Here is a 12945-nt window from a genome sequence, read left to right as displayed (position 1 = left end):
CAAAATATTATTTTAATACAATAATAACTATTAATTAATATTAATAATAGAATGTCCATCCCCTGGAACAATCAGGTCCTGGATGACTAACATGAGAAGTACCACCACTTTTGATGTGTACTACATTGTACAAAAAGGATCATCACCTAAAATGGATTCATTGGATGTACTTACTGAATCTAAATACAACTCAAAAGGTTTCTGTTTCCTTTTTACCAGTAGGTAAGATATTGTCAGTACTAGAGGTAGTCACCAAAGTTGGTATAGGGAATACCTTCTCATATCAATAATATCTTACCTCCAGGGAACAAGGCACCAGAAAACTTTTTTAAACCATGCCCATTATAAGTTTACCTCACTTTGTTCACTGAGGGACAACTCAAGTTCATTTTATGGGCTGTTACCTGTACAGAATTAACATTTTAGGCACCAAAAGCACATTGCTGTAGGATAAATTATCTTGTAAAGGAGTAGGCTATAGTAATTCAATATACTTCCATCCCTCAACCAAAATATTGATCAAAACAAAAATCTCATGAATTTCTCTCTACTAAAAGGACAGATGTGATGAAAGAATACATTTACAGAACAAGGTTATGCAACCTGTAAGCTCTTATATAGTTCATTGGTTCACAATAGCATTTGAGTCCATAAAATGTTTTGGCTTTGTTAAGATTCTGACCCTCACTGGCAACGTGTAGGGGGTGCACGCGGGCGCACATGCACCCCCTGAGCTTGGCAGTGCACCCCCTACAAAAAGGCACCACTGACACTCACCATCCACCCCCACCGCTGACACTGCTGGCAGCATCTATGGGCAGTCCCCAGTCACAGTTGGCTGCCACTGACACTTCCAGTGGCATCTGCAGGTGGATGCCAACTGCTGGTCGGTGCTCGCCACCCCCCAGCCCCCAGCGCCAACAGCACCGCAGTTGCCTGTGGGAGCTCACTGCTAGCCGCTGCCACGCTCCAACCACCGACAGCACCGCTGCTGCCTGTAGGAGCTTTCTGTGCCCCCCCCCCAGCCTCCAAGGACATGCAGCTTTCATGCTGACCCTTATTCTCAAAAGGCACTACAGGATAGTAACAGGTTCCATGAAAAGCCTTTCAAACTCCAGATATCCCAAAGTGCATCACAAATCCATGCTGGCCCACAGACTGTGGAACTATATTCATTTTTACCAGCTGAAGCTTTTGTCTGCTGTAAAATGAAGAGACTGTATAGCTTAACATACTATTTGCATTAAATGAATAATGTAATACAGTGGACCCTATTTACTGACAGAGAGGACACTGGGATCATATCCTTCTCTTAAGAAAGCATCATAGGATCTCTCACTTCCTCCTAGATAGCCCCCAGAGCCAGAAAAAACAGGACCTTGGTCCAAAGTTTCAGCTGAAAGCCAGCCCTCCAACAGTGCAGGGCTTCCCGTAGAGCCTTATACTACTGCGTCAACATTGAGAATAAATGTAAGGCCTGGCTCAGGGACTGCCTTTCTGTTTAAGTGATCCCACCTGCCTTCCCCATCCCTTCTCCCTTCATGCTTTTTCTTCTCCTTCTAGCTCTACTTTTCCCAATACTTTCTCTTTTCAGCATTGTTTTCAGACATAGCATTGTTTTCAGACTACAAGGACCCACCAGCCTAAATTACATTTGACATGTGCACAACACATGGATGCATGAAAGAAAACCACAGAACCGTAATGACTGTGCAAGGCATAAGACAACACATCATAAAAATGCCTTAGGACCACCACCAGGGTTCCAGCTGCTTTGGATCCATCAATCCCCTCAAAAAGGCAACTCCATAAAGTGACACAAATAAAACACACCCCAAAGCCTTTGCAGATCAGTGTTGGCCCCAATCCTCAGTGCAACTGTACTAGAACACCTGCACATAAGAAAGCAAAAAGAATTGATGACCTTTATGCCTTATTTATTTTTAAATATCATATTCCAAGAAAATCTCAGTGAAAAAATCCAAGGCATCCAACTTGTCTGCCTCTCCTGGCTAACACCGTGAAGTGTGTATCACTCATGATGATGCCATCTAGTGGTAGAAAGTAGGCACCTGGGTCACAGGCCAAGAATTCATTGTGCCAGGTGCTAGCTGAACACAGACTACAAAGTTGGTGCCCACTCCAAAGAGCTTGCCAGAGATTTTTTCACATTGCTAATTGCCTCATTCCCAACTTCCAAATTCAAAGGACTTCTGTCTAGAAGGAACACCTGTTACTGAATCTTTTTTTCATATATACTATCATGCAGTTAGAGAACAGTTTGATATTTCATGCCAATATAATTGCATGGACATGGAAAAAAATGAAAGGTTCCAGTTTTAATAGGAATTGGAAGTGAACAGTTTTACAGTATGGTTAAGTGCACTGTACTAGCTGCTAAGTTTTATCTGTGAGGGTTAGAAGAGTGAAGGGTACTACATACTATGGAGAAATCTCCTTAGGTAACTAGATTATCTAAGTCCCACTACAGCCCAATCCTCTTTAAATCTGGAGATCTGACTGGACTGACATATGCACATAGAAGTACGACTTGAGGAAGCGGGTGGAGAGCAAAAATTGAAGAGGAACTATGGTAGCCTAATCCCACATAAAAATTGAAGTTTGCATGCTAAATATGGAGTGAGAGTTATGCACAAACTGTATCAAATTCACTTACTTGGGATCTCATGGAGGTTTAAAATTCAACCAAATTTCAGTCAAATTCACTGCTGGCACAGCTCCATGGTCTTTGCTTTCATAATGCTTAATGGCTCAATCTTGTAGAGCATTATGTGCCCCTTCAAGCTCATAATCTAGCTTTCTCCTTTACATCTCAGTTGCAGGGCCAGCTAGAGAAATGGGCCCTGAATTTTATCCAGCTAGGTTTCCAGCATCTACTGAGTAGCTTATCCTGTACTTAGAAATATAATAAACAGAACTGGAGATGGTTTCATTTAATTTTTTTTTTTTTTATTAATTATTATACTCAATAAGACAGGCTCAGCAACACATCACTTCCTTTGTTTTAGGATATGGGATATATTCTATTCATCCATTCTGTGACAACAGATGCCATCAGGAACTAGATACTATCAAGAATAATACATTAAAAAATTCCTGCACTTTTGTAATGTCTGCAGCCCTTTACTTAGTCTTAGCAGCTCATTCAATGGAAGAAGAAAGAACAGGCTGCTCTTAATGGTGTTCAGTAGTATCATGGTTTTCTTTATGTTGGCAGCCTGAGGTGTGTTGGCTCTGGGACCCACCCTCAGACTGACCATGACCACTCCATATGATAATAGACAAATTTATTGGTACACAGTGATAAAAGAAAAAAACAATACAAACAATCAAACAATTCCATATATCTATGAAATCCTAGGGCTGTCATCATCAGAGTCAAAATACAACTGGCCAGGATGCAAGCTTCACTCTGAGGCTGTCTCTTAGGTGTCAGATGCCAGCATGTTAGCAGTTTGGAGGTGGGATGCTGAGGACCACCCCCCACCTCCAGTGGGGTGCATGAAACGGATTGGTGGTATGCTCTCTGTCCATGGTGGCCTCAAGAACCCTTCTCAGGGAATGGGGATAGGTGTGGGAACCCCTCTTGGGGAGAAGGATGGGGAGGGATGAAACAAAAGGAAGTAGGGATGGGGAGGGACGAGACAAAGGGTGGGACCTTTTGTTACTCTCAAGTCTCTGCTTTTGTATTCTCCTTCCCTCCTGATGACTTCTGATGACTCTTCATCCATGGCTATCTCTGTTTCTTTGTGGTCACACATCCATGTAGCCTTCCATGCCTTCTCCTAATTTGGTCTGTTGCCCCAAAACTGGGACTCAGGGCCCCGTTAGCTGGTGTCACTTTTTCTCGTGTTATGTGCAGTGTGGTAAAACTCCCTTGGTTTCCAGACTATTTTCCAAACTGTGTGTTCTTGTTGGCCTTGTTATGTTAGACAGCCTGTCTGCATTGAAGGCTATGAAAAACTGTGTGCGCGAGACCCAGGCTCTTTAGAAATCACTTAACCCCTGCTGCCCATTCTAAACCATTTTAATACATATATTTATACCTATAAGCCAATTCACAAAAAATTAACTTTTAGATAACATTTCTAAGCCAAAAAGTGTTCCTTTGACAGATATTACTACCAGTGACATTGACCACTATGGTAGCAGCAGAGGCAGTGCTGTGTTCTTGTAGTCCACCAAAAGAATTTAGTTAGTGAAGAGGCAAGGCGTAAGCCAGTAATGGTGGCCATCAACTTTCTCTTCAAGGCTAGGGACAGACATTACTCATACACCAGTTTAAGTGATCAGAAACTGGTTTAAACCTGTAACAGAACAGAAGCTCAGTGCACATAAACCAGTTTGAAAATGGCTGAAACTGGTTTGAGATAAACCTGAATGAATGTAGTATCAAACGTAACTGATTTGGATCAAACCAGTTTATGCAATGTCTGCCCCAGACCCCTTACTGTTTTAAGTTAAATTAGAGCCCCCCAGAATCCAGGCACGCTCTCTGGGCTGGGCAGAGCTCTCTGCTCCACAGCAGAGCTGACCCCTCCCCTCTGCTCCCTGGCCAGAGCTCTGGCAGAGATTTGCAGACACAGCAGGATATGCTGGCTTCCCCATGCCCCCTCCCCCACCCCCTCACTGGTTAAACAGGGATCCCTTCTTCCTCTTCCATAGCACAGACCATAGCCAATATGTGGTATGCTAGCTAATGCTGTGTAAGGCTCCAGCAGAGACTGCAGACACAGCAGGGTCTGCCTGGCTTCCTCCTGCCCTACCTCCCCCCACTTGCTGCTCAAGCCGTAAATCCACGCCTCCCTCCCTCCCTCTCATCTACCACATCACGGACCCCAGCCCCATGGACCCTAGGCATGTGGTTTGCTAGCTAATGCTGAGAGGTGTCTGTGTGTGTTTCTCTCTCCAATTTCCCTGGGGCAAGCAGACAGAACAGTGATTGTTTAGGGCTGTTTGGAGCTAATCAACAGGTCAGAGGTAAGCTGTTTAAGAAGTCTGAAGTAATGGAGAGAGGCCATTGTTCTGCTAATTGGGTGATAAAGACTGTTATCACTATCAGCCCCCAGCTGGCTTGCTTGCTTGTCAGTTTGCTGCAGACAGTATGATGAAGCAGGGAGGGAGATTGAAAAGCTCTGTATCATCAACATATGTACACACTGCACCTCTCACCCCCTTGCCTCAGAGTGCTAGCAGGGGGTTGGGGGCTGGCAACACTCCCACCCCTTATGCAGTCAGCAGTGAAAAGTCTGGGACCATTCAGGCAAACCTCCCTAATGAGAGAGTCCTGCTGGGGCCTGGCCATGCCACCCTCAGCTCAGCTCCCTGCAGAAGGGAAGGGAAGACTGCTCTAGCACCCCCGGTTTCTAGCCTGAACCACTACAGACATGATCCTGAATTTCCTCAGGCCAGAGAGAATGTCTGTCCAGTTTCAAACCAGTTCAGCCTAGCCAGGTTAGACTAACTTGCAAAGATTGAATCCATTCAGGGTCAGACTTTCTGAATGCCTGTCCCTAGCCCAATTGCTGCCTTTCTTAATTATGAAACAGCCTGCAGTTGGAAAAAAAAAATTCTTCCATGTAAGATATCCAAAGAAATAAAAGAAAGCAAAGGAGGAAAATTTCACCTGAAATATTGAGTTTTATTAACAAAAACTGATTTTTATTAAATAAGAAATTTCTACACGAAATGTCATTTTGACTATTTTTTTTCCAGATATTTCCCAAAGGTCAAAAACATGACAACAGAAATATTTTAATCAAAATGTAACAAAAATGTTGGCCAAAATTGTCTTTTGCCCCTCCTAACAAAATCCCAAAACTTTTAAGAAGAAAATACATGAAAACAAATAACTTTATTTTCAGCAAACAGTTTCCCACAGGAACAAAATACTTTTTCTGACCAACACAAGTACTGGCAATACTTTACATGAGAGTTTCTAATCCTAAACCTCTCTGCAGTGCTTTACAAATCATGAGCCAAATTTTGCTCTTAGATATACATAGACGGACCCTTAAGGTGAGACTTGTTTCATACCAGTTTTTATGATGTGTACCCACTTTAGAGATCCGGTTTTTGTAAGAGGGTATCCCATAGCTCCACAACTCTGAGACAGGCCTGATTTCTCTAATTGTAGATGTTTCATTAAATTCAGAAGAACTTGAAAATTTGTTAGAGTCTTTACTCCTTGGAGGTATGCAACCAGGAGGTATGCAACCAGCAGATGTTTTCAGCGACCTAGGGTAATCTTTTCAAAACAAGACTTTTTTATCAAGTGGAATACAACATCTTAGGTTACTTTAGAACAGAGCTAGGGTAAAGAATCATTTATTAGGGAATATATAAGAATCACTGAAATGCAGCCCTCTTGCAAAATATGGAAACTATTTCACTACACAGTAATGTGACACTATGATTTCAGATAGGAAGCAAAGATTATTCTGTACTGCTGGGAAAACTATTGGGAATTTATATAGGCAGAGTTACAATTCAGTCAGGATGTTGGAGCTCTGAAGTAGACCTTTCATGGGTCTAAGATGAAATGGGGGACTCTCAGAAAATTTGGGGAGTTTCATAAAATAGCTAAAACATTAAAAACCAGTTATGTTTTTTATATTGGCAAATTAAAAGTATAGAACACCTCACAAAGCAAAAATGCAAAACAATAAATGTAAAAATGCAATATATTCCAAATTACTATTCACATGCAAAATTTTGAGAAGGAAAAAAAGCTATTCTCCACCTATGGACTGGTCACGTAGGTTAGTTTCAAATTAGTTCCTAGGGAACAGATGGCCATATTAGAACAGCAGGTTTAACAGCAGTCATTAATTAATAACCTTGTTGGATTGGGAGACTGAGCAGAGCACCATTATTATCCATCCAGTGCCCATTCTGTGGATAAACAGGGAATTTTGTTTTCTAGGGTTCTCACTTTGGCACTTCACTAGCCCTATTATTTTTGTATGCTGCTCTGACTTACCATTAAAAACCACTGCAATTATGAGCACAGTATAAATGCATAGATAAAATGAATCATTGCATACAGTGAACACTTAAGTCAATAATCAGATATTTAAAGGTGTAAATAGGCTATTAGGAATCCATTTTACTCAACAAACATTGACAGAAGTCTTAATTTTGGGAAAAGTATTTAATGGGGTTGCTAGTCTTAGATATCAAGAATTAACAAAAGAAAGGAGCAATGGTCTCAAGTTGAAGCAAGGGAGGTTTAGGTGGATATTACAAAAAACTCTCTCACTAGGAGGGTTACCTAGAGAGGTGATGGAATCTCCATCCTTAGTGGTTTTTAAGGCTCAGCTTGACAAAGCCCTGGCTGGAATGATCTAGTTGAGGATAGTCCTTTTTTGAGCAGAGAGCTGGACAAGATGACCTCCTGAGGTCCTTTCCAAGCCTTGATTTTCTATGATTCTATGACTCCTGCAACAGCAAATGCTGGAATGAAAAGATGGATGTTACTGGCATTACTGAGGAATCCGACAGCATTGCCTATTATTAAGGTTCCCTGACACTTGCTGTTATAAGACCCTGTTTTCAGTTGCTTATAACTCTGAAAAACTTTTGGATGAAGCCCATGCTTGGTTGTCTGCCTCAGATTGAATTACTTGGAAAATTGTAGACAAATGATTCAGCCATTTCTAAAAACAAACATGGGAAAAATTTAGCCTGGGATGCAAAACTTATGACGAAAGGCTGAAATGGGTTATTTAGTCTGGAGAAGAAAAGGCTGAGGGTGGTTTGAAAACAGTCTTCAAATACCTAAAAGGCATTTACAGAAATGATGAAGATGGGTTTTTCTCCATGACTATATGGGACAGAGCTAAGAACAGTAGACTCAAGCTTCACCTGGGAAAATTTAGGTTGGATATTAGGAAGAACTTTCTGATTATGAGAGTGGTCAAGCATTGGAACAGGCTACCTAGAGAAATTACATAATCTCCATCCTTGGAAATTTTCAAAAGCAGGTTGGACAGACACCTGGCTGGGATTATCCAGGATAATTCTGTCTTGAGCAGGAGGCTGAACTAGATGACCTCATAAGGTCCCTTCCAGCCCTACTTTCCTACGATCCTGTGATCCTGTGAGAATCCAACTAAAAATTTGGCCAAATTATAAACCCTTGAAAAAATAACTGGTAAGCTCAGGAAAGACTTTGTTGACATTACTAGCTAAAAATCTCTGAAGTTTTTATCCTCATAATTTGACAAGGAGTCAGGGACTGTGGTAGGGACAGGTTTGGAGGGCAAGAAGGGGTCAAGCTTGAAATAAAGCACCTGGAACATCTGTGCCCAGTAGAGCACGTTGACCTTTTGAGCCTCAAATGGAGGCTCGTTGCTATCAGCAGACATCTGTGAAACCTACCAGCAAAATGTCCCACCATTTAACTCAAGTGGCAGAGGTTTATGTGGTGGTTTTTAAAGGTCCCAACCTTGCTGATGAACCGTGCAAGGGTCATTATGATGCCATAGGATGGAATCTGGTTTTTCAAATCTAGAAAATTATCCACAAAAAATATTTTTAAGATTGTAAAATCAAGTCTTCCAGTTTGGAAATGCCAGAATATCTGCTTGGGCATCCATATATTCATCCATGCATATGTTATGAAGCAGCTTCTACATGGTTACACATGCTGTGTTTTCCCTCAAGAGCTGTGCCTAATTCTATGCACAGAGTGAACCTACTTTGGGGACATTTCAAGGCTGAGGAGTGGAGGAGTTAGTAACTGTAGGACCCCACTTTCTGAACAAATGGGAAGGTATATAGTTAAGAAAGCAAGGGATTGAAAGAAGATGAAGAATGACCTCATGATTATGGCTGCTGGCCTGGAGAAATGGATCCTGTCCCTGCCTCTGCCACAGAGTTCCTATGTGAAATTAAAACAAGTCTCTTAAAGCGAGTCAAGCCTGTGTTTTTCATTTTCTGAATGCACACCTTGAGAACTTGCAATCTGATCTACAAAAGTGCATACTCACAGCTGCAACAGAAGTAATCAGGAGCTCAGATTTGGACACAACGCTAAATCCTCTGAAATAATCAAATTCTAGACAGCTCAACTTGGACATCCAAAATTAAGGTCCAATATTTCCATTAACTGCTCTCTGGCTGAGCTCCCAAAATGTAAAAATGGAAATAAAAGTCTTCCATCTCATCTCAGAGATATTAGAAATAGTAACTTTTGTGAAGCATTGGGTTGTTATCATTATGAGCACCATAGAAGAGTAAGGAAATCTATATTTCCATTAGAGCAGTTTATATTGCAGCAAGTAATGGCTAGAGCCTCACATTGAACATAGGAAGATGAGACGGTGTTGAACAGTTGCTCCCTAGTTGAACAACATCCATTTTTTGCACTGAATTAAAAAGCAGCCTACGATGAGGTCATGTTTTAAAAGACTATCATAAGGCAAAGCCACAAAGGGGCTGAAATAAGGCTTGACTGGTATTTTGTAACTTTGGAACACTTGGCTTTACAATTTTAACCATGTTCTTTTAACAGTGTTGAAGTATAATTATTATTCATGCTATAATTGAGGCTCCAAGAGAAATTAGTCACTGTCCAAAGAACCCTGCCCCACAGAGTTTATAGTCTAAATAAATAAGATATACCAGGGGTAGTGGAAAACAAAATTCAAGGCTCCATGTGTGTAGTATATTGAGTCTTCAAATCAAAATCATTCTCTTTCTAAAAACATGTACATTTGCTTTAACAGAAGCAACAGGCTTGATATTGGGATTAGCGAATGAAATTCTATAACCTATGATATGCAAGCTAGACAGGATGATTGCCAATGACCCCTTCTGCCCTTTCCTGAGGTGACACAAGCTCTACAGCAAAACCAAAAACAGAACCAAGAGCTGCTGGGTCCATGTCTTATTCATTGGACCATAGTACCTCTGCCAGTTATCCTGCAGCAAAAGCCATGTTGTGCCCAAGAGTAACGCATTTGACTATCTCAAGTTACAAAGAAAAAAAAAATACATGCATGGATGGCAAGAGAGAGAGACTTTGGGGGACACCCTCTTTGGCAGGTATCCCACAAATTAGCCTTACATCCTCTCTAAGTGCCACTCCAATCCCCTTCCCCTACCTGGTCTGCCACATTGCTTTCCACTGCCTGCCATGTGCTCTGTTTTCAATCTGTTCCTTGTCCTATATGAGGCTCTTCTGCCAGCCCTCTCCCCAGTCTGCTACATGCTGTGCACAGAGACTTATATGCCACTTGTGGCTTGCATGCTGCAGGTTGGCCCCACCTGGACTATATCATGACTCCGGTGCATCTTTACATAGCTATATCGGAGCATTAGAGTTTTAGTTCTTTTCAAAATGCACTTTGCAAGCACAAGTGAAGACAGTTAAGAGGTAGAATGTATGGTGTTGCATGAACAAAGGACAAAAAGACAATCTCAGCTCCCAAAGCTTGCAGTCCAAGTATGAGAGAGGAGACAACAAATGGATACAGACAAAATGACAAGGGAGCCCAAGAAAACAATATTGGGCAATATAGGTGACACACCAGCAGCCTAAGTGTGGTCAAGGTTTTTGTAAGCAGCATGGTAAAAGAGGAATTTTAAGGTCAGTGGGGGGAGGGTTGAAGGAGGATAACAATGCAGCTCTGCAGATGAGGCGAGCCCCCTGGGCAGCCAAGAGGAGATGTGTGGGGCCCAAGAAAACAGCAAGGCAGGGAGAATGTGACTCTGTGAGATTGCTGCTGTCCTGGAAGGGAGGTAGCCCTGGGTTCTGACCCCTGCTTCTACCCACAAAGTCAAGGATGTTATTTTTTGGATGCGATTATAACATGCTTGTACTTTGAGATGTTATCCTGAGGAGAGTAAGAGGTTAAGGGAAAGAGTAAGGAAGTGTATAAGAGAGTGGGCATAAGAGATTGGCATATGGAATGGGGTCACTGCAGGAAATGAAAAGGTTAGGAAAAGAAAGCATCTGAGTAACTTCTGAGTTTGTAATGAGAGAAAAGGAGAAAAAGTTGTAAGAGGGAAAGGGAAGATCCTATTTATTAAGTTCTTTTCTGGAAGAAAAAAAAAAATCAATGAAATCCTTGAAGAGGGAAGTAGATGCTGGAAGAGAAGGTTTCAAGATCATTTCACCAGGAGCTAAAAGGTGGCTGAGATTGCAGCTGTGGGATTCAGTGAGGTTGGTGAAGCAAAGCTGGTTAACTAAGAAGGTGGTGGAACTGATGAGAAAAAATTTAGTGGAGGAAGTCAGCCCAATCACTGTATTTCTGTCACCGATGAAGGCCATTGGCCTGGGCAGCACGGGAAATTATTTGTAATATTTGTATTGGGTGGGGGTTGTCATTTAGGACATAGATCCATAGATATTAGGGTTGGAAAGGACCTCAGTAGGTCATCGAGTCTGACCCCCTGCCCTGGGCAGGAAAGAGCACTGGTTTCCCCACTTTCATGGTCTGTATTCATACTGAAAATCAACATCAAGCGAGCTTTTGCCCTTCTGCTCCACGGGAGGTTTCTGTCCTCCCTGAGCTCACCTTAGTACACCTGCATTATGGCTTGGCAGGTGTACTGTCCCAGTCAAACTCCCCACACCCCACGTTTTTATTTACTCCATTTTGCCCATCAATACCAGAGGCAAGAGTCCTGTATGGCCATGTCTGCCACCAGTGACAACCCACTGCTTCACTAAAGTCTAGCTGAGTGAAACTCAGTGTATGAGTCAGACTGCACAAGGAGCGCTGGAGCCCACACCACTGTCTCTTAGCAAGACTAAGAGAAAAGAAAAGCAGCAGAAACACTTGTCTGTCACCAAGAGTCAAGCAGGACAATTCTCAAATCATATAGAAGGCATCTCCGTTAAATAAGAAGCTGTCACTTTTTTCTGAACTGATGACACTTTTAAGGGTAGGGATAGAGGTAAGATTTGAAGCACTTTAAAAATAAAGTGCTTCAGATCAGAGAGATGAACAGGGGTAAGGGTTCCCCTTTGCACTCTGCCTCCCTTCTCCCAGTTGCAGCTGGGGATGCCCTGGGAGATCAGGAGCCCTATACACTCCTGCACCTCTCCCAGCTCTGGCAGAGAGGGACAAGAGGTGAACGGAGGTGGAGTGCACAGGAAAGCATGCTCGTCGACTGTCTGCTCCCTCTCCCTCTTTCTCAGTGGGGTACAGGGAGCAAGGAGCACTGTGGGATGCTGGAGGACTAAGCGGCCACTGTCATGCTCTGTAGAGCATGGGCATGCAACTGGAAGTGCTGCATCTTGAAGTGCTTCTCAACTTGCTTCTCTTCACAGTTATTTTGGGAGTGCTTCTGCCATTTCTGAAATGTAAACACCGTTTAAAGCATCTGTCCACTTACCCTTTTAAGCCTTTCCAAGGCATTTGAAAGAGCTTAATCTGTCCACACCCTCAGATAGCCACATTAGCACAGCCCTAAGTTACATTACTTTCTCTTCAGGATGCCAAAGGCAACACTATGTCCCTCATCAGAATGAACACCATTTACAAAAGTGTCATATACTTAGAGAAGTTCCCAGAAATACAAGATCTGAAATGCCAGTATCAAAGTGCACCAGTAGAAGGCAGGATGGGTGTTCACATGGTATAAGAGTTAAACTGGGATTGTGAACATGCTGAACATCCAGGAGTCACTGCCGTACAGGAGAATTGTGGATTCTCATCATCCCTGAGGATCACTCCTTAGAGAAGGGAAAGATTGGCTTGGAAAGAAACACAGTTTGGACAGAACATGGCAATGGCCTGGCAACCAAGAGGACTCAATTCTAGTTTTTAGGGCATTTTCTAGGCTAAATCTGGGAAGCTGGTACCACATTACTCATTTCTGAGGTGACGGGGAACTTATTCCAATTTTTAAAAATTATATTTGACAGAGGGCCACAGATTGGGGGGGAAGGGGGAATGATAGAAAAAGAAA

Source organism: Alligator mississippiensis, chromosome 5 (genome assembly GCF_030867095.1).
Source record: "Alligator mississippiensis isolate rAllMis1 chromosome 5, rAllMis1, whole genome shotgun sequence".
NCBI classification, from domain to species: Eukaryota; Metazoa; Chordata; order Crocodylia; family Alligatoridae; genus Alligator; species Alligator mississippiensis.
The sequence above is the reverse complement of the archived record's forward strand: the minus strand, read 5'-3'. Positions refer to the sequence as shown.